General features: G+C 44.3%; 1 protein-coding gene across 2 annotated transcripts in view; it reads left to right on the top strand.

Annotated features, from left to right (window-relative positions):
* The first annotated feature begins 19,414 nt into the window (after nt 1-19,414).
* LOC308127365 (plexin-B2-like) overlaps nt 19,415-21,895 on the top strand; it is a 95,724-nt gene continuing 93,243 nt past the window's right edge. For both annotated transcript variants that reach the window (XM_080492378.1, XM_080492377.1), the window contains exon 1: nt 19,415-19,645. The gene's annotated coding sequence lies outside the window, so the exon portion shown is untranslated. The remainder of the gene's footprint in view (nt 19,646-21,895) is intronic.

Below are 21,895 nucleotides of genomic sequence, written 5' to 3'. Positions count from 1 at the left end.
ATTATGCTACTAGCATACATATACACACACACAGTAGCAGCATTATGCTACTAGCATACATATACACACACAGTAGCAGCATTAGCATTATGCTACTAGCATACATACACACACAGTAGCAGCATTATGCTACTAGCATACATATACATACACACACAGTAGCAGCGTTATGCTACCAGCATACATATATACACGTACAGTTGCAGCATTATCATTATGCTACTAGCATACGCACACACACATAGTAGCAGCATTAGCATTATGCTACTAGCATACACACACAGTAGCAGAATTAGCATTATACTACTAGCATACACACACACAGTAGCAGCATTAGCATTATGCTACTAGCATACACACACAGTAGCAGAATTAGCATTATGCTACTAGCATACACACACACAGTAGCAGAATTAGCATTATGCTACTAGCATACACACACACACACACACACAGTAGCAGCAGTACCAGTAGTACCAACTCCTTTCATTTGTGTTGTGCTATCATGCTAGCGATGCTAAGCCGAGTCCACAAACAAATTCTACTGAGAGGCTGTTAGTAGTTTTTCTACCATATACTATATACACACACACACACACACACACATATATATATATATATATATATACACATATACATATGTGTGTGTGTGTAGGCTATTTCTATGTGTATGTGTATATATATATATATATATATATATATAAAACAATTGTCCCCTGAAGAGAGTGTCTCTCTTTGGAGGACAATTGTAGCCCAGTTGAAGGACCCAAACACCAAATCTACTATGGAAGAAACATACTTATTTAAAAGCAGATAACTGAACCAATATAAAGATGTATTTAATATATATACATATGGAGCCCACCTATCCCTATTTTCCTCCCAGCCCCTCCCGAAGCTCCGCCCCTGCATCAAGCTGTCCCTTTACAGCAGCGGTGTCCAACCCCTGTCCTGGATGTTTTAGTTCCTCCCTTCTTCAGCAGACCTGAATCTAATGATGATGTCATCACCAAGGTGGTGAAAAAGCCCAATAAGGCCCCTCATTGCAATCAGGTGTGTTGGAACTGGGAGGAGCTAGAACCTGCAGGACAGGGCGAAAGCTCACAGAACAAATCACAACCAGAATAACATGAAGCGTTCTACAATGAAATTAATACGAACTTTAAAGTCACAGACTTGAAAGTCCCTGGTTAGCTCAGTAGGTAGAGCATGAGACTCTCAGTCTCAAGGTCGAGGGTTCATGTCCCACGCAAGGCTCCACCTTCCCGTGGGCTCTCCACCTGCAGGAAGGTTCTTAATGGTGCAATGTGATCTGGGTGACGGTGCTCAGACTGACACCCGTAAAACTCATAAGAGGGAGAGGATGGATGGATGGAAATACATGAAAAAAAACTCTTTCAACCTGGCTACACATGTGTATAATGTATACTGAATAAAACTTTCATGTTGAGTATCTGGACCAGTAAAATATTGATATAATAAGCTTTAAATTCACACTTGAAAGTTATTTCTTTGTTTGTACACAGTGTACGTGATGAAACTGTCTAGAATATAGAAGATCAAAGAGTTACTCATGAAAATGACGACATTCTCAGCATAAAGTTCATTCTAGTGACACGTTGTGGTGAAAACACAGTGAACGGTCAACTAAACTCCTCCAAATCCTCGATGGCCTGGTTTCTTGGTGTTCTGGTGGAGCTTCAGCGGCCGGTTCTGGTCCAACGGGCCTCATGTTGGAAAGTGAAAGTTGAGCTGAGAGGAGACACAGAGCAGCTCTGAGCTTCGGACTGAAGCAGGAACCTGAAAACATCAGGTTGGTAGAACTCAGTGGGAATAATCTGTCAAACATCCGTGTTCTTCTTCTTCTTCTTCTTCTTCTTCTTCTTCTTCTTCTTCTTCTTCTTCTTCTTCTTGTCCTTTACACGGAGGTGAAAGTCGCAGTAGGCTGAAGCATAATTAACCTATAGAATTTTACCTTGAAGTCTCAGAACATCATCAACAGAGTCACTCTGGTTTTCCTGCAGAGCGGTTCTGTCCCACCGTGTGGCCACCAGGGGGCAGCGTTCCGTCACCATCAGGAGGGATGTTCAGTCCTGTGAGCTGGAAGGTTCCAGTGCTATGCAGTGGTGGACTTTATGCTTGTGACTGAATTCTTCCCTTGTTTCCATGACAACAAACATTGTTTTTCCCGTTTTCATTTCGGGAAGGTTTCATGTTTACATGTCAACGTTTTGAAAAGGATGTTTGTTTCCATGGAAACGGCAGAAACACAGAAAGTGATGTAGTTTTCATGTTGGTGCTGTTGGTTGTTGTCATGAAAACACACACACACACACACACACACACACACACACACACACACACACACACACACACACACACACACACACACACACACACCCTGCTGGCAGTAATCAGGAAGCAGTGTGTTTTTCTCAGCGGCGTCCTTCATCAAAGTGACGTCTGCCAACGACTCAGCTAATCAATCATCAATCTTCCTGCTCTTTGTTTCACTCTGCAGTGCACACACACACACACACACACACACACACACACACACACACACACACACACACACACACACACACACACACACACACACTGGTCCAGGTTCAGGACGTAATCAAAGTCATTAAGCAGCAATCGTGTTTATCACAAACTTAAACACACGATAATTTAGGAAAAACGTAAACAATAGATTTTAAAGTGTTTTCAGTTCTGGAGCCACTTTGTCCAATTTAGTATCCAGTGATTCTGTTATCGACTCTGTTATCAACTCTGTTATCGACTCTGTTATCGGCTCTGTTATCGAGTCTTATCGACTCTGTTATCGAGTCTTAATGACTCTGTTATCAACTCTGTTATCGACTCTGTTATCAACTCTGTTATCGACTCTGTTATCAACTCTGTTATCGACTCTGTTATCGACTCTGTTATCAGTCCTGTTATCAACTCTGTTATCAACTCTGTTATCGACTCTGTTATCAGTCCTGTTATCAACTCTGTTATCAACTCTGTTATCGACTCTGTTATCAGTCCTGTTATCAACTCTGTTATCAACTCTGTTATCGACTCTGTTATCAACTCTGTTATCGACTCTGTTATCAACTCTGTTATCGACTCTGTTATCGACTCTGTTATCAGTCCTGTTATCAACTCTGTTATCAACTCTGTTATCGACTCTGTTATCGACTCTGTTATTGACTCTGTTATCAACTCTTATGACTCAGTTATCAACTCTCTTATCAACTCTGTTATCGACTCTGTTATTGACTCTGTTATCAACTCTTATGACTCAGTTATCAACTCTCTTATCGACTCTGTAATTGACTCTATTATAGACTCTTATCAACTCTGTTATCAACTCTGTAATCGACTCTATTATCGACTCTTATCAACCCTGTTATCGACTAGCTTTTTGATTCTGATCAACTCTGTAACCGACTCTGTTATAGAGTCTTATCGACTCGGTTTATGAGTCTTATCGACTCTATTACTGAGTCTTATTGACTCCGTTATCGACTCTGTTATCGACTCTTACCGACTCTGTTATCGACTCTGTTATCGACTCTGTTATCAACTCTTACGACTCTGTTATTGACTCTGTTATCGACTATTGTTGACTCTGTTATCGACTCTGTTATCGACTCTGTTATCGACTATTGTTGACTCTGTTTTCGACTCTGTTATTGACTATTGTTGACTCTGTTTTCAACTCTGTTATCGACTCTGTTATCGACTCTGTTATCGACTATTGTTGACTCTGTTTTCGACTCTGTTATCGACTATTGTTGACTCTGTTTTCAACTCTGTTATCGACTCTGTTATCGACTCTGTTATCGACTCTGTTATCGACTATTGTTGACTCTGTTTTCAACTCTGTTATCGACTCTGTTTTCGACTCTGTTATTGACTATTGTTGACTCTGTTTTCAACTCTGTTATCGACTCTGTTATCGACTCTGTTATCGACTCTGTTATCGACTCTGTTATTGACTCTTACCGACTCTGTTATCGACTCTGTTATCGACTATTGTTGACTCTGTTATCGACTCTGTTATCGACTCTTACCGACTGTTATCGACTCTGTTATCGACTCTGTTATCGACTATTGTTGACTCTGTTATCGACTCTGTTATCGACTCTGTTATTGACTATTGTTGACTCCGTTATCGACTCTGTTATCAACTCTGTTACCGACTCTGTTACCGACTCTTACCGACTCTGTTATCGACTCTGTTATCAACTCTTACGACTCTGTTATTGACTCTGTTATCGACTATTGTTGACTCTGTTATCGACTCTGTTATCGACTCTGTTATCGACTATTGTTGACTCTGTTTTCGACTCTGTTATTCACTATTGTTGACTCTGTTTTCAACTCTGTTATCGACTCTGTTATCGACTCTGTTATCGACTATTGTTGACTCTGTTTTCGACTCTGTTATCGACTATTGTTGACTCTGTTTTCGACTCTGTTATCGACTATTGTTGACTCTGTTTTCAACTCTGTTATCGACTCTGTTATCGACTCTGTTATCGACTCTGTTATCGACTATTGTTGACTCTGTTTTCAACTCTGTTATCGACTCTGTTTTCAACTCTGTTATTGACTATTGTTGACTCTGTTTTCAACTCTGTTATCGACTCTGTTATCGACTCTGTTATCGACTCTGTTATCGACTCTGTTATTGACTCTTACCGACTCTGTTATCGACTCTGTTATCGACTATTGTTGACTCTGTTATCGACTCTGTTATCGACTCTTACCGACTGTTATCGACTCTGTTATCGACTCTGTTATCGACTCTGTTATCGACTATTGTTGACTCTGTTATCGACTCTGTTATCGACTCTGTTATTGACTATTGTTGACTCCGTTATCGACTCTGTTATCAACTCTGTTACCGACTCTGTTACCGACTCTTACCGACTCTGTTACCGACTCTGTTACCGACTCTTACCGACTCTGTTATCGACTCTGTTACCGACTCTTACCGACTCTGTTACCGACTCTTACCGACTCTGTTACCGACTCTTACCAACGCCGCTGTGTGTTTTGGATGTACTGAGAAGTTCCTGTTAAAATGAAAGAATGAATCTTGTCTGCCTGGAGTGGTTCAGTGAAACAGCAAATACATAGAAAAGCTGTGATTCTCTGCTTCCTGGTGGTTCTCTGGTTCTAGAGATGAGCAGCAGAAGGTGTCGGTGGTTTCAGAGTACCAGAGGTCACAGCAGCATCTGGAGCAATGCATTGTGGGTCGGGAGGCGTTGTGATAGCGGTGATAAATCTCAGCTCTGTGTTAACGAACTCCGTATTGACGGATCCTCTATTTGCTCCTTCATGGACTCGCTCAATTTGTTTGTCCTTAATTGTAGAGAAGATGAACGGTGGGGTGTTGATTCCTCCTCATCAATATTCACTTTCCTGCCTCCTGTCACACGGCCGCACAAACCCCGAGTCAGCAACTTCAAATACAGCTCCTCCATTGCTGAACATAACGGAGGGATGAAGTGAGGGAGGAGAGGAGAACCAGCTTCCTTTAGAGCGAGGGATGAAGAGAGGGAGGAGAGGAGAACCAGCTTCCTTTAGAGCGAGGGATGAAATGAGGGAGGAGAGGAGAACCAGCTTCTAGCAGAGCGAGGGATGAAGTGAGGGAGGAGAGAAGAACCAGCTTCCTTTAGAGCGAGGGATGAAATGAGGGAGGAGAGGAGAACCAGCTTCCTTTAGAGCGAGGGATGAAGTGAGGGAGGAGAGGAGAACCAGCTTCCTTTAGAGCGAGGGATGAATTGAGGGAGGAGAGGAGAACCAGCTTCCTTTAGAGCGAGGGATGAATTGAGGGAGGAGAGGAGAACCAGCTTCTAGCAGAGTGAGGGATGAAGTGAGGGAGGAGAGGAGAACCAGCTTCCTTTAGAGCGAGGGATGAATTGAGGGAGGAGAGGAGAAGCAGGTTCTAGCAGAGTGAGGGATGAAGTGAGGGAGGAGAGAAGAACCAGCTTCCTTTAAAGCGAGGGATGAAGTGAGGGAGGAGAGAAGAACCAGCTTCCTTTAGAGCGAGGGATGAAATGAGGGAGGAGAGGAGAACCAGCTTCCTTTAGAGCGAGGGATGAATTGAGGGAGGAGAGGAGAACCAGCTTCTAGCAGAGTGAGGGATGAAGTGAGGGAGGAGAGAAGAACCAGCTTCCTTTAGAGCGAGGGATGAAATGAGGGAGGAGAGGAGAACCAGCTTCCTTTAGAGCGAGGGATGAATTGAGGGAGGAGAGGAGAACCAGCTTCTAGCAGAGTGAGGGATGAAGTGAGGGAGGAGAGAAGAACCAGCTTCCTTTAGAGCGAGGGATGAAATGAGGGAGGAGAGGAGAACCAGCTTCTAGCAGAGTGAGGGATGAAGTGAGGGAGGAGAGGAGAACCAGCTTCTAGCAGAGTGAGGGATGAAGTGAGGGAGGAGAGAAGAACCAGCTTCCTTTAGAGCGAGGGATGAATTGAGGGAGGAGAGGAGAACCAGCTTCTAGCAGAGTGAGGGATGAAGTGAGGGAGGAGAGAAGAACCAGCTTCCTTTAGAGCGAGGGATGAAGTGAGGGAGGAGAGGAGAACCAGCTTCCTTTAGAGCGAGGGATGAAATGAGGGAGGAGAGGAGAACCAGCTTCCTTTAGAGCGAGGGATGAATTGAGGGAGGAGAGGAGAACCAGCTTCTAGCAGAGCGAGGGATGAAGTGAGGGAGGAGAGGAGAACCAGCTTCCTTTAGAGCGAGGGATGAAGTGAGGGAGGAGAGGAGAAGCAGGTTCATCCCACTTCCACCCCATGACATCACTTCCTGTTTCCTCTTCCTGACACATGAGGAGACGATGATGTTCAGGTGTTGTTGTTAAGTCTAGTTAACCTTTTGTTTAGAACAGTCATTCTCAAAGTGTGGTACGCCGGTACCACTAGTGGTACTCGGGGCTCCCTCTAGTGGTACGCCAAAGGATCACTGAAATAAATATAAACGGCATCAACAGTTATTCACAGTAGCAGGTTGCTTTAACGTTCATATCTCACTATATAAAGTGTTTTTCTGGTGGTGGATGAATCCTGGATGAATGTTGGATGAATGTTGGATGAATGTTGGATTGATGTTGGATATATGTTGGATGAATGTTGGATGAACGTTGGATGAATGTTGGATGAACGTTGGATGAACGTTGGATGGATGTTGGATGAACGATGGATAGATGTTGGATGGATGTTGGATGAATGTTGGATTGATGTTGGATATATGTTGGATGAATGTTGGATGAATGTTGGATGAACGTTGGATGAACGTTGGATGGATGTTGGATGAACGATGGATTGATGTTGGATGGATGTTGGATGAACGTTGGATGAACGTTGGATGAACATTGGATTGATGTTGGATGAATGTTGGATGAACGTTGGATGGATACTGGATGAACGTTGGATGTGTTGGATGAATCTTGGATAAATGTTGGGTGAATATTGGATGAATGTTTGATGAACGTTGGATGGATGTTGGATGGATGTTGGATGAATGTTGGATGAATGTTGGATGGATGTTGGATGGATGTTGGATATATGTTGGATGGATGTTGGATGAACGTTGGATGGATGAATGTTGGATGGATGTTGGATGAACATTGGATGAACGTTGGATGAATGTTGGATGGATGTTGGATGGATGTTGGATGGATGTTGGATGGATGTTGGATGGATGTTGGATGGATGTTGGATGAACGTTGGATGAATGTTGGATATGCTCACAGTCGCTGCTGATCCAGGCTGAACGTTCAGATTAAGAGCTTCTTTATTGGAACAGAAACACAGCGACTGATGTTTACTGTAGATTTACACTGTGTGTGTGTGTGTGTGTGTGTGTGTGTGTGTGTGTGTGTGTGTGTGTGTGTGTGTGTGTGTGTGTGTGTGTGTGTGTGATTGATGTCCCATTGAGACATGAATGATTTATGAGTATGTAAATGAGATTGTTGAATTGTTGAAGGACATTGGCAAGCGAGCACACACACACACACACACACACACACACACACACACACACACACACACACACACACACACACACACACACACACACACACACACACACACACACACACACACACACACACACGAGGTGTTTGAAACAGAACTATCTTTCCTTCCCTCAGACGATGTAGATTTTAATGGATCAGTGTCTTCACACAGAGACTCCACCCAGATAATTACTAAATGAGGAAGATGCTCTATCATCTGATGTTAGAGGAGGAAGATGCTCTATAATCTGATGTTAGAGGAAGAAGATGCTCTATAATCTGATGTTAGAGGAGGAATATGCTCTATAATCTAATGCTAGAGGAGGAATATGCTCTATAATCTGATGCTAGAGGAGGAAGATGCTCTATAATCTGATGCTAGAGGAGGAAGATGCTCTATAGTCTGGATTATGAAGCAGCTTTTCCTGATTTCCTCCTGAGTTCCAGATTCAAACATGCAGCTACATCAACACAGGTGGAGGATTTGGGATTCCAGGGTTCTCCTCCCATAAACATCCACAATGTGTGTTTTTGTCCTGATGACCTTTGACCTCCTGGTCTGGAGTTCTGGGGTTCTGGGGTTCTGGGGTTCTGGGGTTCTGGGATGCTTGTGTAAAATGATGCAGCTTTTTATCACATTTTACAATCATTTTACTTGTTAGACCATTTCAGGTCAGTGAGAATGATCAGGGGTGTTTTACTACCCTCCAGGGGGCAACAGGCTCCTTCAATCTGACCCTGTCTGACCCTGTCTGACCCAATCTGACCCAATCTGACCCTGTATGACCCAATCTGACCCAATCTGACCCTGTATGACCCAATCTGACCCAGTCTGACCCAATCTGACCCAATCTGACCCAGTCTGACCCAATCTGACCCAGTCTGACCCAGTCTCACCAAACATACTCCAACATATTTCAACATATTTCCGATATGTAAATTGGAAAAGTGTATAATTGCAGTTTGAGTGTGCAGGTTTTAAAGACTCCATTAGTCTCCTCTCACAGGAGGAGACCCTGCAGGTCATATCAGAACCAAGATCTCCAGGTTCCGCAAAAACAGCTTCACAGTTTCATTATTAATATTACTATCATTCTTATTTCATTTCATTTCATTTCATTTATTAGTTTTTGCTTCACAGTTTTATTCACCAGCTCTTTCTCATTATCTGGGGATATTCGACCTGGAAGTCTCCGCCTACCGAGTACCTCCTGGCGCCAAACGTGCAGAATCTTCTGGAAGGTCGAGGAGCCTCATCCTCAGAGTCTCTATAGCCTCGTTTCCACAGTGCCCCTTGGTGCCGGTGCGGGTCGGGTGGGGTCGGCTCTCCGTAACCAGACCCATATCAGTGCCGCGTTTCCATTACACGGGGAACGGTTTGAAAAGCAGGATGTGACACCATTATACGTGGACATTTTCAAAAAAGTTTCCTGATTGCTGCCGAAGAACTGATTGTAAATGGCTGCTTGCTGGGAGAACAGCGGTCGTCACGGACCAATGAGCAGATGGCAGTGTTGAAGCTCCTCCCCCTCATAGCCGGCACGTTGCACCTGGTACCCCAAGTAGAGGGGTAGCGAGGGGTAGCGAGAAATGGTTACCAATGGTACCGGTTGGTAACGGTTCTGAGTCAGTGGAAATGCACAACAACCGGTTCCGACCTGACCCGTACCGGCACCAAGGGGCACTGTGGAAACGAGGCTAATCTCTACTCTCACTGTAGGTGGAGCTGTCACCCTCTGGGTTCTCGTTCTCAGAGGTTCTGCTCCCTCTACTCTGTCCCTCAGCCTCAAACAACTGAAGAATGCTAAACTCATTGTGTCACCTGTACTATATCAGACGCATCCATTTATTAGTTTGTATGGCGATTACATACCTCAAAGAAGAGAACCAGATGTCCTGATAAATCAAAAGAAAAACAAGATTAATTTACGGACTTCAGAAGAATCAATCACTCAGCCTATAACCTGGAAAATAAGAAAAACCAAACACAAATGGAATTAAAGTTCCAAGTAGTGTTGGTCGGGACCTCGACCCTTGCGGGACTCTGGCCCGTCGGGGTTGCCCCTATCATAGCCTCTTTGTAACCCTTGCCCCGCCATAAGACCACCCCCCAAATATCAGCTCAATCGAACCAACTTTGTCCTTCCTTTAGAACCTCCTTTAGCTTACGAACCACTGATGCTTCCTTTAGAACCTCCTTTAGCCTAGGAACCAATGATGCTTCCTTTAGAACCTCCTTTAGCTTAGGAACCACTGATGCTTCCTATAGAACCTCCTTTAGCATAGGAACCACTGATTCATCCTTTAGAACCTCCTTTAGCATAGGAACCACTGATGCTTCCTTTAGAACCTCCTTTAGTTTAGGAACCACTGATGCTTCCTTTAGAACCTCCTTTAGCCTAGGAACCACTGATGCTTCCTTTACCAAAGGAGACCAGCTCATGTTCCCCCACAATTCCTTGTGGCGACAACATTTAAAGGAACCCGCTCATCGGAGCGTTTAGGGAAACTCAGGATGACTGAAAAAGGAGCAGATCATGTAAGTTACCAAAGCAATAATCTGCCTAGAACCACTTGAAATCATCTAGAACCCAGATGAACTTATTGTAGTTCATTTTCAGAAACTTGTAGTTCTTTCCCCACCATGGCAGACGTCACTAACTAGAGCCGCCGTCGCATTATTATGACGTCACTCAGTGAAAGTCTGACTGCCTCACCACCGTGATCACCTTTACTAACTCCTTTAGGAAGCCTCCTAACACCTTTACTAACTCCTTTAGGAAGTCTCCTAACACCTTTCCCTAACTCCTTCCTTTAGGAAGCCTCCTAACACCTTTCACTAACTCCTTTAGGAAGCTTCCTAACACCTTTCACTAACTCCTTTAGGAAGTCTCCTAACACCTTTCCTTAACTCCTTTAGGAAGCTTCCTAACACCTTTCACTAACTCCTTTAGGAAGCCTCCTAACACCTTCACTAACTCCTTTAGGAAGCTTCCTAACACCTTTACTAACTCCTTTAGGAAGCCTCCTAACACCTTTCCTTATCTCCTTTAGGAAGCCTCCTAACACCTTTCCTTAACCCCGTGATGTCATCCAGGGGTTAAGGTAAAGTCCATAGATAAGGAGATAGGAGGGACTTTTTGGACGTACCCTACGACTTTTGAATCAGAGAGGCGGTTCTCCTTCCGTCTCTGTGAACCGCCTCCTGTGACCACTTCCTGTTTTACTCTCTGCACCAATCACAGTGGACTCTGTTCTCTGAGGCGGGCTCTTGTTTGCAGTCACTTCTTTGTTTACACATCAACAGGCTATTGTTCTTGAGTACCAGTGAAACTACATGGTACAAAATGGAGGGAAAAACACATAGAGGATGCAATCCTGTTGTCTCTAATAGTGGAGCTGAAATGGCAGAATACACAGAATTCAAGTTTAAATAATCTGACATTCCCCCTTTTGGCTCATGCTACGACACAAACAACTATAAATTAACACAGAAAGTAACAAGCAAACAGAACGTCCCCTTAACGTTACCACCCTCTTTTGCATCATCATCATCATCATCATCATCATCATCATCATCATCATCATCACATTCGTTATAATAATTTTTAATCAAATACATCAATCTTTATTATCAGATTCATCCTATAAATCCTAGGGGGCGCTGTTCAGACGAGGCTTGAGGACGTCAGTTTCTGTACTTTTCAAAGACATGTTCTCCCAGAGCTTCACAAAGGTTCTTGATGAGAGTCGTTGTTCTTTCACTTCAGGATCCACAGCAAAGTCCCAAATCATTTCCTCCTGAGCTGCAGTGATGGAGTGATGTATTAGAGTGATGGAGTGAAGGAGTGATGGAGTGATGCAGTACAGTGATGGAGTGAGGCAGTAATGGAGGGATGCAGTGATGGAGTGATGCAGTAGAGTGATGGAGTGATGCAGTAGAGTGATGGAGTGATGCAGTGATGGAGTGATGCAGTAGAGTGATGGAGTGATGCAGTAGAGTGATGAGTGAGGCAGTAATGGAGTGATGCAGTAGAGTGATGGAGTGATGCAGTGATGGAGTGATGCAGTAGAGTGATGGAGTAATGAGTGATGGAGTGATGCAGTAGAGTGATGAGTGAGGCAGTAATGGAGTGATGCAGTAGAGTGATGGAGTGATGCAGTGATGGAGTGATGCAGTAGAGTGATGGAGTGATGCAGTAGAGTGATGGAGTGAGGCAGTAATGGAGGGATGCAGTGATGGAGTGATGCAGTAGAGTGATGGAGTGATGCAGTGATGGAGTGATGCAGTAGAGTGATGGAGTAATGAGTGATGGAGTGATGCAGTAGAGTGATGGAGTAATGAGTGATGGAGTGATTCAGTGATGAGTGATGGAGTGATGCAGTAGAGTGATGCAGTGATGGAGTGATGCAGTAGAGTGATGGAGTGAGGCAGTAATGGAGTGAGGCAGTAGAGTGATGGAGTGATGCATTGATGGAGTGATGCAGTGATGAGTGATGCAGTAGAGTGATGCAGTAGAGTGATGGAGTAATGAGTGATGCAGTAATGCAGTGATGGAGTGATGGAGTGATGCAGTGATGGTGTGATGCAGTGATGGAGTGATGGAGTGATGGAGTGATGCAGTGATGGAGTGATGGAGTGATGCAGTGATGGAGTGATGCAGTGATGGAGTGATGAGTGAAGGAAGATAAACTCACCAAGCAGGAGAAACTTTAACAAGAACATCTGATTTAAAGTTTTTAGTTTTAAGGAAAGAATCAAATCTGAAGAATGAAAGTGATTTTAATAGCTTGAGGATGGATGGATGTGTGTGTGTGTGTGTGTGTGTGTGTGTGTGTGTGTGTGTGTGTGTGTGTGTGTGTGTGTGTGTGTGTGTGTGTGTGTGTGGGGTTAGGGTTAGGCTTCCTAACCCTCCACCTGTTGGTGAAAATGGGCGGAGCCAGACTTTGGCCCCCTCAGAGCAGGTGAGGTGTGGGACTCCCTGGTGAAGTCAGTTCAGCAGTGTTGTGCCTGAAGGAGTTCAGTGAACGCTCGTTCATGAACTCGTCCACATTTTAGACCAACGTGAACTGAACGTTCTGTATTTCTGCCTGATGAGCATCACTGTGAGCGGCGCTCACTCTGCTGTTAGTGAGCGGCGCTCACTCTGCTGTTAGTGAGCGGCTCTCACTCTGCTGTTAGTGAGCGGCTCTCACTCTGCTGTTAGTGAGCGGCTCTCACAGTTCTACGTTGTTTTAGAGAGTTGCCAGATTTCTGAGCCTTCCAGTGAAAACCCAGTAAGGCTCACTGTAAACAGGTCTGATCATGTAGGAGGAAAACAGCCAATCTGGCAACAGCAGCCACCAGAGTGGCTCCACCGCCTACGTCATCAACATGTGAAGCATCACGACAAAAACAAGTAGAAGACAGCAGCTCTACCTCAGACTCTGTCTGTCTCACCATTAATACTTCATCTTCGTCTGTCTTCGTCAATCTGTCTGTACCTCAATCTGTCTGTCTGTACCTCAAGTCTGTCTGTCTGCACCTCAATCTGTCTGTTTGTACCTCAATCTGTCTGTACCGCAATCTGTCTGTACCTCAATATGTCTGTTTGTACCTCAATCTGTCTGTACCTCAATCTGTCTGTCTGTACCTCAATATGTCTGTTTGTACCTCAATCTGTCTGTCTGTACCTCAATCTGTCTGTACCTCAATCTGTCTGTCTGTACCTCAATCTGTCTGTACCTCAATCTGTCTGTCTGTACCTCAATCTGTCTGTACCTCAATCTGTCTGTCTGTACCTCAATCTGTCTGTACCTCAATATGTCTGTTTGTACCTCAATCTGTCTGCACCTCAATCTGTCTGTACCTCAAGTCTGAGCTGCAGCTGCTCCCAGTGAGGACTGACTGGTGCTACAATGGAGACATGACAGTACTTGAGGGAAACAGCTCACTGCAACATATTGGGAAACAAATTAAAAATCTGTGATCTGAACTTTGAACTAGTTCATGTAGAAACAGAACTTTCAACACTTCTCTGGTTCTGAGGATAAACCTTCACTGACGGATCTGGTGTTCATCATCTTTTATTGTGACAAAACAGGAAGTTCAAAAATGTGCACATAATGCATCATAAAGGGTTCTGAGCTTTGGAAATTCTTGTTAAAAACAAACCGAGAAATGGATTTTCTGCCAGTTTCACTGAGTCAGACACTTTGTTGTTCCTGTAAAGTACAAGAGTTCTATTTATTTTAATAAAATGTAGCTTTGAACGGTTTGTTGGTAAAAGAATAAAGAAACAAAAGTCTGATTGTACTACAGTAGGTGTGTGTGTGTGTGTGTGTGTGTGTGTGTGTGTGTGTGTGTGTGTGTGTGTGTGTGTGTGTGTGTGTGTGTGTGTGTGTGTGTGTGTGTTGATTGCATAAATGTTACAGGTCGAGTGAAGTCTGGACACACACACACACACACACACACACACACACACACACACACACACACACACACAGTGTTATGAAACAAAGCTCCTGCTGTCAGAATCACTTCTCAGACTAAATCTCCTACAAAGGCTCGATTGTTCTGACCGAGACTGAAAAGCACCAGCAGAGAGTCTGGACCGGGCCGGACCGGGCCGGACCGGACCGGACCGGGCTCAGAATAGAGTAGAAAATTATAGATTAGAATACAGTAGAATAGATATAACACACAGTACCTCCAGAAAGCATTCACAGTTTACAGCTTTATTGCAAAATGGATTTACTACATTTTTTCCTCCAGATTCTCCAGACGACGTCCCACGATCACAACGAGAGAAAAAAGTTTTGCGGGACATTTTTACCGATTTATCAAATATAAAAACTAAGTGGCTCGAAGCTCAACATGGCGCTCAGGAGCTTCCTGGTTATATTGATCCTCCTGGAGAAGTTCATTGACTGGAGTCCGTCTGTGATCAATTCAGTTGATTGGACCTGATTGGTAACGACTCCCAGCGTCTAGATTTGGGGAACGTCTGAAAGGTTCCTCCTATCTCCTTATCTATGGACTTTACCTTAACCCCTGGATGACATCACAGGGTTTAGGAAAGGTGTTAGGAGGTTTCCTAAAGGAGTTAGTAAAGGTGTTAGGAGGCTTCCTAGAGGAGTTAGTAAAGGTGTTAGGAGACTTCCTAAAGGAGTTAGTAAAGGTGTTAGGAGGCTTCCTAGAGGAGTTAGTAAAGGTGTTAGGAGGCTTCCTAGAGGAGTTAGTAAAGGTGTTAGGAGGCTTCCTAAAGGAGTTAGTAAAGGTGTTAGGAGGCTTCCTAGAGGAGTTAGTAAAGGTGTTAGGAGGCTTCCTAGAGGAGTTAGTAAAGGTGTTAGGAGGCTTCCTAAAGGAGTTAGTAAAGGTGATCACGGTGGTGAGGCAGTCAGACTTTCACTTAGTGACGTCATAATAATGCAACGGCGGCTCTAGTTAGTGACGTCTGCTATGGTGGGAAAAGAACTACAAGTTTGTGAAAATGAACTACAAAAAGTTCATCTGGGTTCTAGATGATTTCAAGTGGTTCTAGGCAGATTATTACTTTGGTAACTTACATGATCTGCTCCTTTTTCAGTCATCCTGAGTTTCCCTGAACGCTCCGATGAGCGGGTTCCTTTAAATGTTGTCGCCACAAGGAATTGTGAGGGAACATGAGCTGGTCTCCTTTGGTAAAGGAACCATCAGTGGTTCCTAGGCTAAAGGAGGTTCTAAAGGAAACATCAGTGGTTCCTATGCTAAAGGAGGTTCTATAGGAAGCATCAGTGGTTCCTAGGCTAAAGGAGGTTCTAAAAGAACCGTCAGTGGTTCTTGGGCTAAAGGAGGTTCTAAAGGAAGCATCAGTGGTTCCTAGGCTAAAGGAAGTTCTAAAGGAAGCATCAGTGGTTCCTAGGCTAAAGGAGGTTCTCGAGGAAGCAATGAGCCTCCTTTGCTTATTGAGAATCCAGACAGTCCTTATCATGGTCGCCACACAAAACACTTCCGGGGTGAAGGACAAGTGGATGGAGAAGGAGACAGGAGGGACAATTTGGACGCACACCAGGTCCCTTAGTCATGTTGGAGCAAAGAAGCTCCATCATCATCCTTAGTGGAAGAAGAACCGAGGCTCCATCATCATCCTCAGTGCAAGAATGGTAGAGGCAGCATCATGCTATGCTAGTGGAGCACGGTGGAGGCAGCATCATGCTAGTGGAGCCTGGTGGAGGCAGCATCATGCGTGTGGAGCACAGTGGAGGCAGCATCATACTAGTGGAGCACGGTGGAGGCAGCATCATGCTAGTGGAGCACGGTGGAGGCAGCATCATACTAGTGGAGCACGGTGGAGGCAGCATCATGCTAGTGGAGCACGGTGGAGGCAGCATCATACTAGTGGAGCATGGTGGAGGCAGCATCATGCTAGTGGAGCCTGGTGGAGGCAGCATCATGCGTGTGGAGCACGGTGGAGGCAGCATCATACTAGTGGAGCACGGTGGAGGCAGCATCATACTAGTGGAGCACGGTGGAGGCAGCATCATGCTAGTGGAGCACGGTGGAGGCAGCATCATACTAGTGGAGCATGGTGGAGGCAGCATCATGCTAGTGGAGCACGGTGGAGGCAGCATCATACTAGTGGAGCATGGTGGAGGCAGCATCATGCTAGTGGAGCACGGTGGAGGCAGCATCATACTAGTGGAGCATGGTGGAGGCAGCATCATGCTAGTGGAGCCTGGTGGAGGCAGCATCATACTAGTGGAGCACGGTGGAGGCAGCATCATGCTAGTGGAGCACGGTGGAGGCAGCATCATGCTAGTGGAGCACGGTGGAGGCAGCATCATACTAGTGGAGCATGGTGGAGGCAGCATCATGCTAGTGGAGCACGGTGGAGGCAGCATCATACTAGTGGAGCATGGTGGAGGCAGCATCATGCTAGTGGAGCACGGTGGAGGCAGCATCATACTAGTGGAGCATGGTGGAGGCAGCATCATGCTAGTGGAGCACGGTGGAGGCAGCATCATACTAGTGGAGCACGGTGGAGGCAGCATCATGCTAGTGGAGCACGGTGGAGGCAGCATCATACTAGTGGAGCATGGTGGAGGCAGCATCATGCTACTGAATGGAGGGTCGGTTTAATTGAATCCATTTTGGAATCAGGCTGTAACATAACATCCTTCTGTCCTGCTTTTCCTGTTCAGGGGCGCAGGAGCCAATCCCAGCCTGCTGTGGGTGAAGTTCACCTGGACAGGTGAGGACTGGTTCACCTGGACAGGTGAGGACTGGTTCACCTGGACAGGTGAGGACTGGTTCACCTGGACAGGTGAGGACTGGTTTACCTGGACAGGTCGCCAGTCTGTCACAGGGCAAACACATATAGACAAACAACCACCTTGGGGCAGTTGACCTGTAACATAGCAAAATGTGTTGACTCTAAATAAAATAATAATTCTATTATTTAAAAAATATGCAGAAACAACAAGTAGTTCAATTTAAAATTATTTAGGTTAATAAAATATTTTTAAATCAGTCAAATTTGTAAAACTTCTTATTTTAAAGTCTGAATTGATGATTCGAGGTTAAGTTTCTCTTTACTTCCTGAGGATTTCCACATTAAATGTCTGTCTGTCTGTCTGTCTGTCTGTCTGTCTGTCTGTCTGTCTGTCTGTCTGTCTGTCTGAATGAATGAATGAATGAATGAATGAATGAATGAATGAATGAATGAATGAACGAGGGGATTTGAAAGAATTCCTTTAATTGAAGCTGGTCAGAGTTTTAATCTTCATGAGTCAAGTTAGAGAAAAGGAAGTTGGACATATTCCTCCTGTGGTTTTTCAAATTAAACTCAAAGAAAAACTTCAATTTGAAAATGAAGCAAATTGTTTCTTTAAAATGTAAAAAAAAAAAAAAAGAAAAAGTTATTCTACTGATTTTAATTTCATAACCCTAAATTTTCTCTCAACTTTGTTTCTCAAATTCCGACTCAATTTCCGGAATTCCGTGTCTCATTGTTGAAATGTTGACATAATCATGAAAAAACGATTATATTTACATTAAAGAAAGATTTCCAGTGAAAACACTAAACTGTTACAGCGTTTTGAGTGTTTACACGACAACGGAGCTCGGAGCCACTGAAGTAGTAGTAACTCGTAGTTCTGCACATGCTCAGTAGAGCCAATCAGAACAAAGCTTCCTCTGTGGTGTCATGACTCCCAGTCCATATTCTCCTGGACTTGGTGGTTTTATTTTGACAGTCACCGTTATAACAATCCAACTTGGTAGTTTTATTTTGACAGTCACTATAATAACAATCCAACTTGGAAGTTTTATTTTGACAGTCACCGTAATAATGATCCAACTTGGAAGTTTTATTTTGACAGTCACTATAATAACGATCCAACTTGGTAGTTTTATTTTGACAGTCACCGTAATAACGATCCAACTTGGTAGTTTTATTTTGACAGTCACCGTAATAACAATCCAACTTGGTAGTTTTATTTTGACAGTCACCGTAATAACAATCCAACTTGGTAGTTTTATTTTGACAGTCACTATAATAACAATCCAACTTGGTAGTTTTATTTTGACAGTCACCGTAATAACAATCCAACTTGGTAGTTTTATTTTGACAGTCACCGTAATAACAATCCAACTTGGTAGTTTTATTTTGACAGTCACTATAATAACAATCCAACTTGGTAGTTTTATTTTGACAGTCACCGTAATAACAATCCAACTTGGTAGTTTTATTTTGACAGTCACCATAATAACAATCCAACTTGGTGGTCTGTCCACTAGAATGTCTGTGTTCTCCTGTTCATGTTTAGAGCTCATTGTTCTCTGCTGTGTGTGTGTGTGTGTGTGTGTGTGTGTGTGTGTGTGTGTGTGTGTGTGTGTGTGTGTGTGTGTGTGTGTGTGTGTGGTTTTAGTACTAAAACTAACTACCTAGTTATGTTATAAACTGAAAAATACCCGTGCATCAGCGTCTCTTCCTTCTTGACCGATAATAAAGTTTGTCAGTCCAGAAGTTTTCATGTAGAAAAACAGTAAAAATACTTGCATATATTTTCTTTTAATTGTGGATTTTGAGCTGATTTATTAACTCAATAAATCCCTGTTGTTCTTCCATTCCTCCACATTTTCACGTCTTTACGGCGTCTTGAACAGTTTTCCAGCTTTAGGCACTGAGCTCTTATTGTGAAACAAAGCGGAAGTTGCTTTTGTTCGTCACCGTTTCGAGCCTGGTGGATGTGTGTGTGTGAGTGTCTGTGTGTGTGTGTGTGTGTTGGGGCTTCAGTGCTCCAGAGGAGAAGCTTCACTCGCTGGATGCGCTTCGTCTGTTCGGACACAGAACGCGCGCACGCGCACACGCACACGCACTCCCTCTCCTGGCGCGTGTTGGCTCCGTCATGACTTCCACCTGAGCGTCTGGAGCTCAGCGGGTTTCGGGGCGTGGGAAGCGGCTTGGTGACTTGTTTTTCGTGGGAATCTCGTCGCACGGCGCCACCGACGCTCCAGGTCTTGGTTCAGGTCTCGGTCCAGGTCTTGGGTCTAGTCTGGAACGGAACGTCTCACCGTGTGGACGTAAAGTCGTTGAGCGGCGGACAAACCGGAGCCGCTGGATCCAGAAGTTTTGAGGAGTATCAGAGGAGGAGCTGTGAAGGTGAGTTTGAGCTTCATCGTTCCTCCAGAAAAGAAAAGCTGCTTCAGGCTCTGGACCGGTTCCACCGAGTTTCAGGCTCTGGACCGGTTCCACCGAGCTTCAGGCTCTGGACCGGTTCCACCGAGCTTCAGGCTCTGGACCGGTTCCACCGAGTTTCAGGCTCTGGACCGGTTCCACCGAGCTTCAGACTCTGGACCGGTTCCACCGAGTTTCAGGCTCTGGACCGGTTCCACCGAGCTTCAGGCGGATTGGACAGCTTTAACTAAACACTCGTGATTTACGACAAACGCGTGCAGCTCCACGTTCCGTCTGGAAATCTCGTTAAACTGAAAGTTGAGCAGGACGAAGCGGCGGAGACGCAAACTGCGTCGTTAAACCACCAGAGTGACGCTGTTTGACGTTCCTCTTCCTTTGAATCCGCAAACTGAGTCAGAGGGAGCAAAAGTTATTGAGACATGGGGAGTTCCAACTGCTGGACCCAGGACCCAGGGCCCCGGTGGCCCGGCTCGTGGCCCCGGTGGCCCGGCTCATGGCCCAGCTCGTGGCCCCGGTGGCCCGGCTCGTGGACCCGGTGAACCTCAGGCAGTTCAGACCAGTGGAACCTGTTGCAGGAAGGTAATTGGCATGAAGGCTCTCATCAATACTGCCAGATGTTCTCTGTCCTCCACTGCTGGATTAATCTGCAGCTGCACCTCAAGGTGCTTCATCCAGCTGCAGCAGAACATCTGCCAGGTAGTCATAGAGGTCAGAGGTCAAAGGTGGCTGGTTTTCACTTCAGGTGTGATGAATGTTGGAAAACACTGCAGACTGCGCCTCCCCTGCAAACTTCACCTGCTTGAAACCAACTTTAGCAAACTTCTTCCTGCTTTAAACCAACTTTAACAAACTTCCACCTACTTTAAACCAACTTCCTCCTGCTTTAAACCAACTTTAACAAACTTCCTCCTGCTTTAAACCAACATTAACAAACTTCCACCTGCGTTAAACCAACATTAACAAACTTCCACCTACTTTAAACCAACTTCCTCCTGCTTTAAACCAACATTAACAAACTTCCTCCTGCTTTAAACCAACTTTAACAAACTTCCTCCTGCTTTAAACCAACATTAACAAACTTCCACCTGTTATAAAAAAACATTAACAAACTTCCTCCTGCTTTAAACAGACTTTAACAAACTTCCACCTGCTTCAAACCAACATTAACAAACTTCCTCCTGCTTTAAACCAACTTTAACAAACTTCCACCTGCTTTAAACCAACTTTAACAAACTTCCTCCTGTTTTAAACCAACTTTAACAAACGTCCACCTGCTTTAAACCAACTTTAACAAACGTCCACCTGCTTTAAACCAACTTTAACAAACTTCCACCTGCTTTAAACCAACTTCCCCCTGCTTTAAACCAACTTTAACAAACATCCACCTACTTTAAACCAACTTTAATAAACTTCCTCCTGCTTTAAACCAACATTAACAAACTTCCACCTGTTATAAAAAAACATTAACAAACTTCCTCCTGCTTTAAACCAACTTTAACAAACTTCCTCCTGCTTTAAACCAACATTAACAAACTTCCTCCTGCTTTAAAACAACTTTAATAAACTTCCTCCTGCTTTAAACCAACTTCCCCCTGCTTTAAACCAACTTTAATAAACTTCCTCCTGCTTTAAACCAACATTAACAAACTTCCTCCTGCTTTAAACCAACTTCCCCCTGCTTTAAACCAACTTTAATAAACTTCCTCCTGCTTTAAACCAACTTCCCCCTGCTTTAAACCAACTTTAATAAACTTCCTCCTGCTTTAAACCAACTTCCCCCTGCTTTAAACCAACTTTAATAAACTTCCTCCTGCTTTAAACCAACTTTAACAAACTTCCTCCTGCTTTAAACCAACTTTAACAAACGTCCACCTGCTTTAAACCAACTTTAACAAACTTCCAGCTACGATAACCAACACTTTATCGGGGATGCTTCCAGAAATATTTTTGGTGAAAAAACTTAATTGTTCAGTTCTTGCATCAAACAGGAAAGAAACATGGAGAAACAGCCTCCACGTTTCCTCCATGTTTCCTCCATGTTTCCTCCACGTTTCCTCCACGTTTCCTCCACGTTTCCTCCACGTTTCCAGGAGGGAGAGTAGAAGCTGCAGGCTCGGTGTGAATGATGGAAACTCACCGTACTCTTCAGTTGAGCTTCTCCTGGAAGTCGAGCTTTAATCCCACCAGGAGGCCATTTCTTGTGCAAAGTTTCCA

The sequence above is a fragment of the Lipophrys pholis genome, assembly GCF_963383615.2.
Source record: "Lipophrys pholis genome assembly, chromosome: 22".
Taxonomy (NCBI): domain Eukaryota; kingdom Metazoa; phylum Chordata; class Actinopteri; order Blenniiformes; family Blenniidae; genus Lipophrys; species Lipophrys pholis.
Note: the sequence above shows the minus strand (reverse complement) of the source record. Positions and strands in the feature narration are given on the sequence as shown.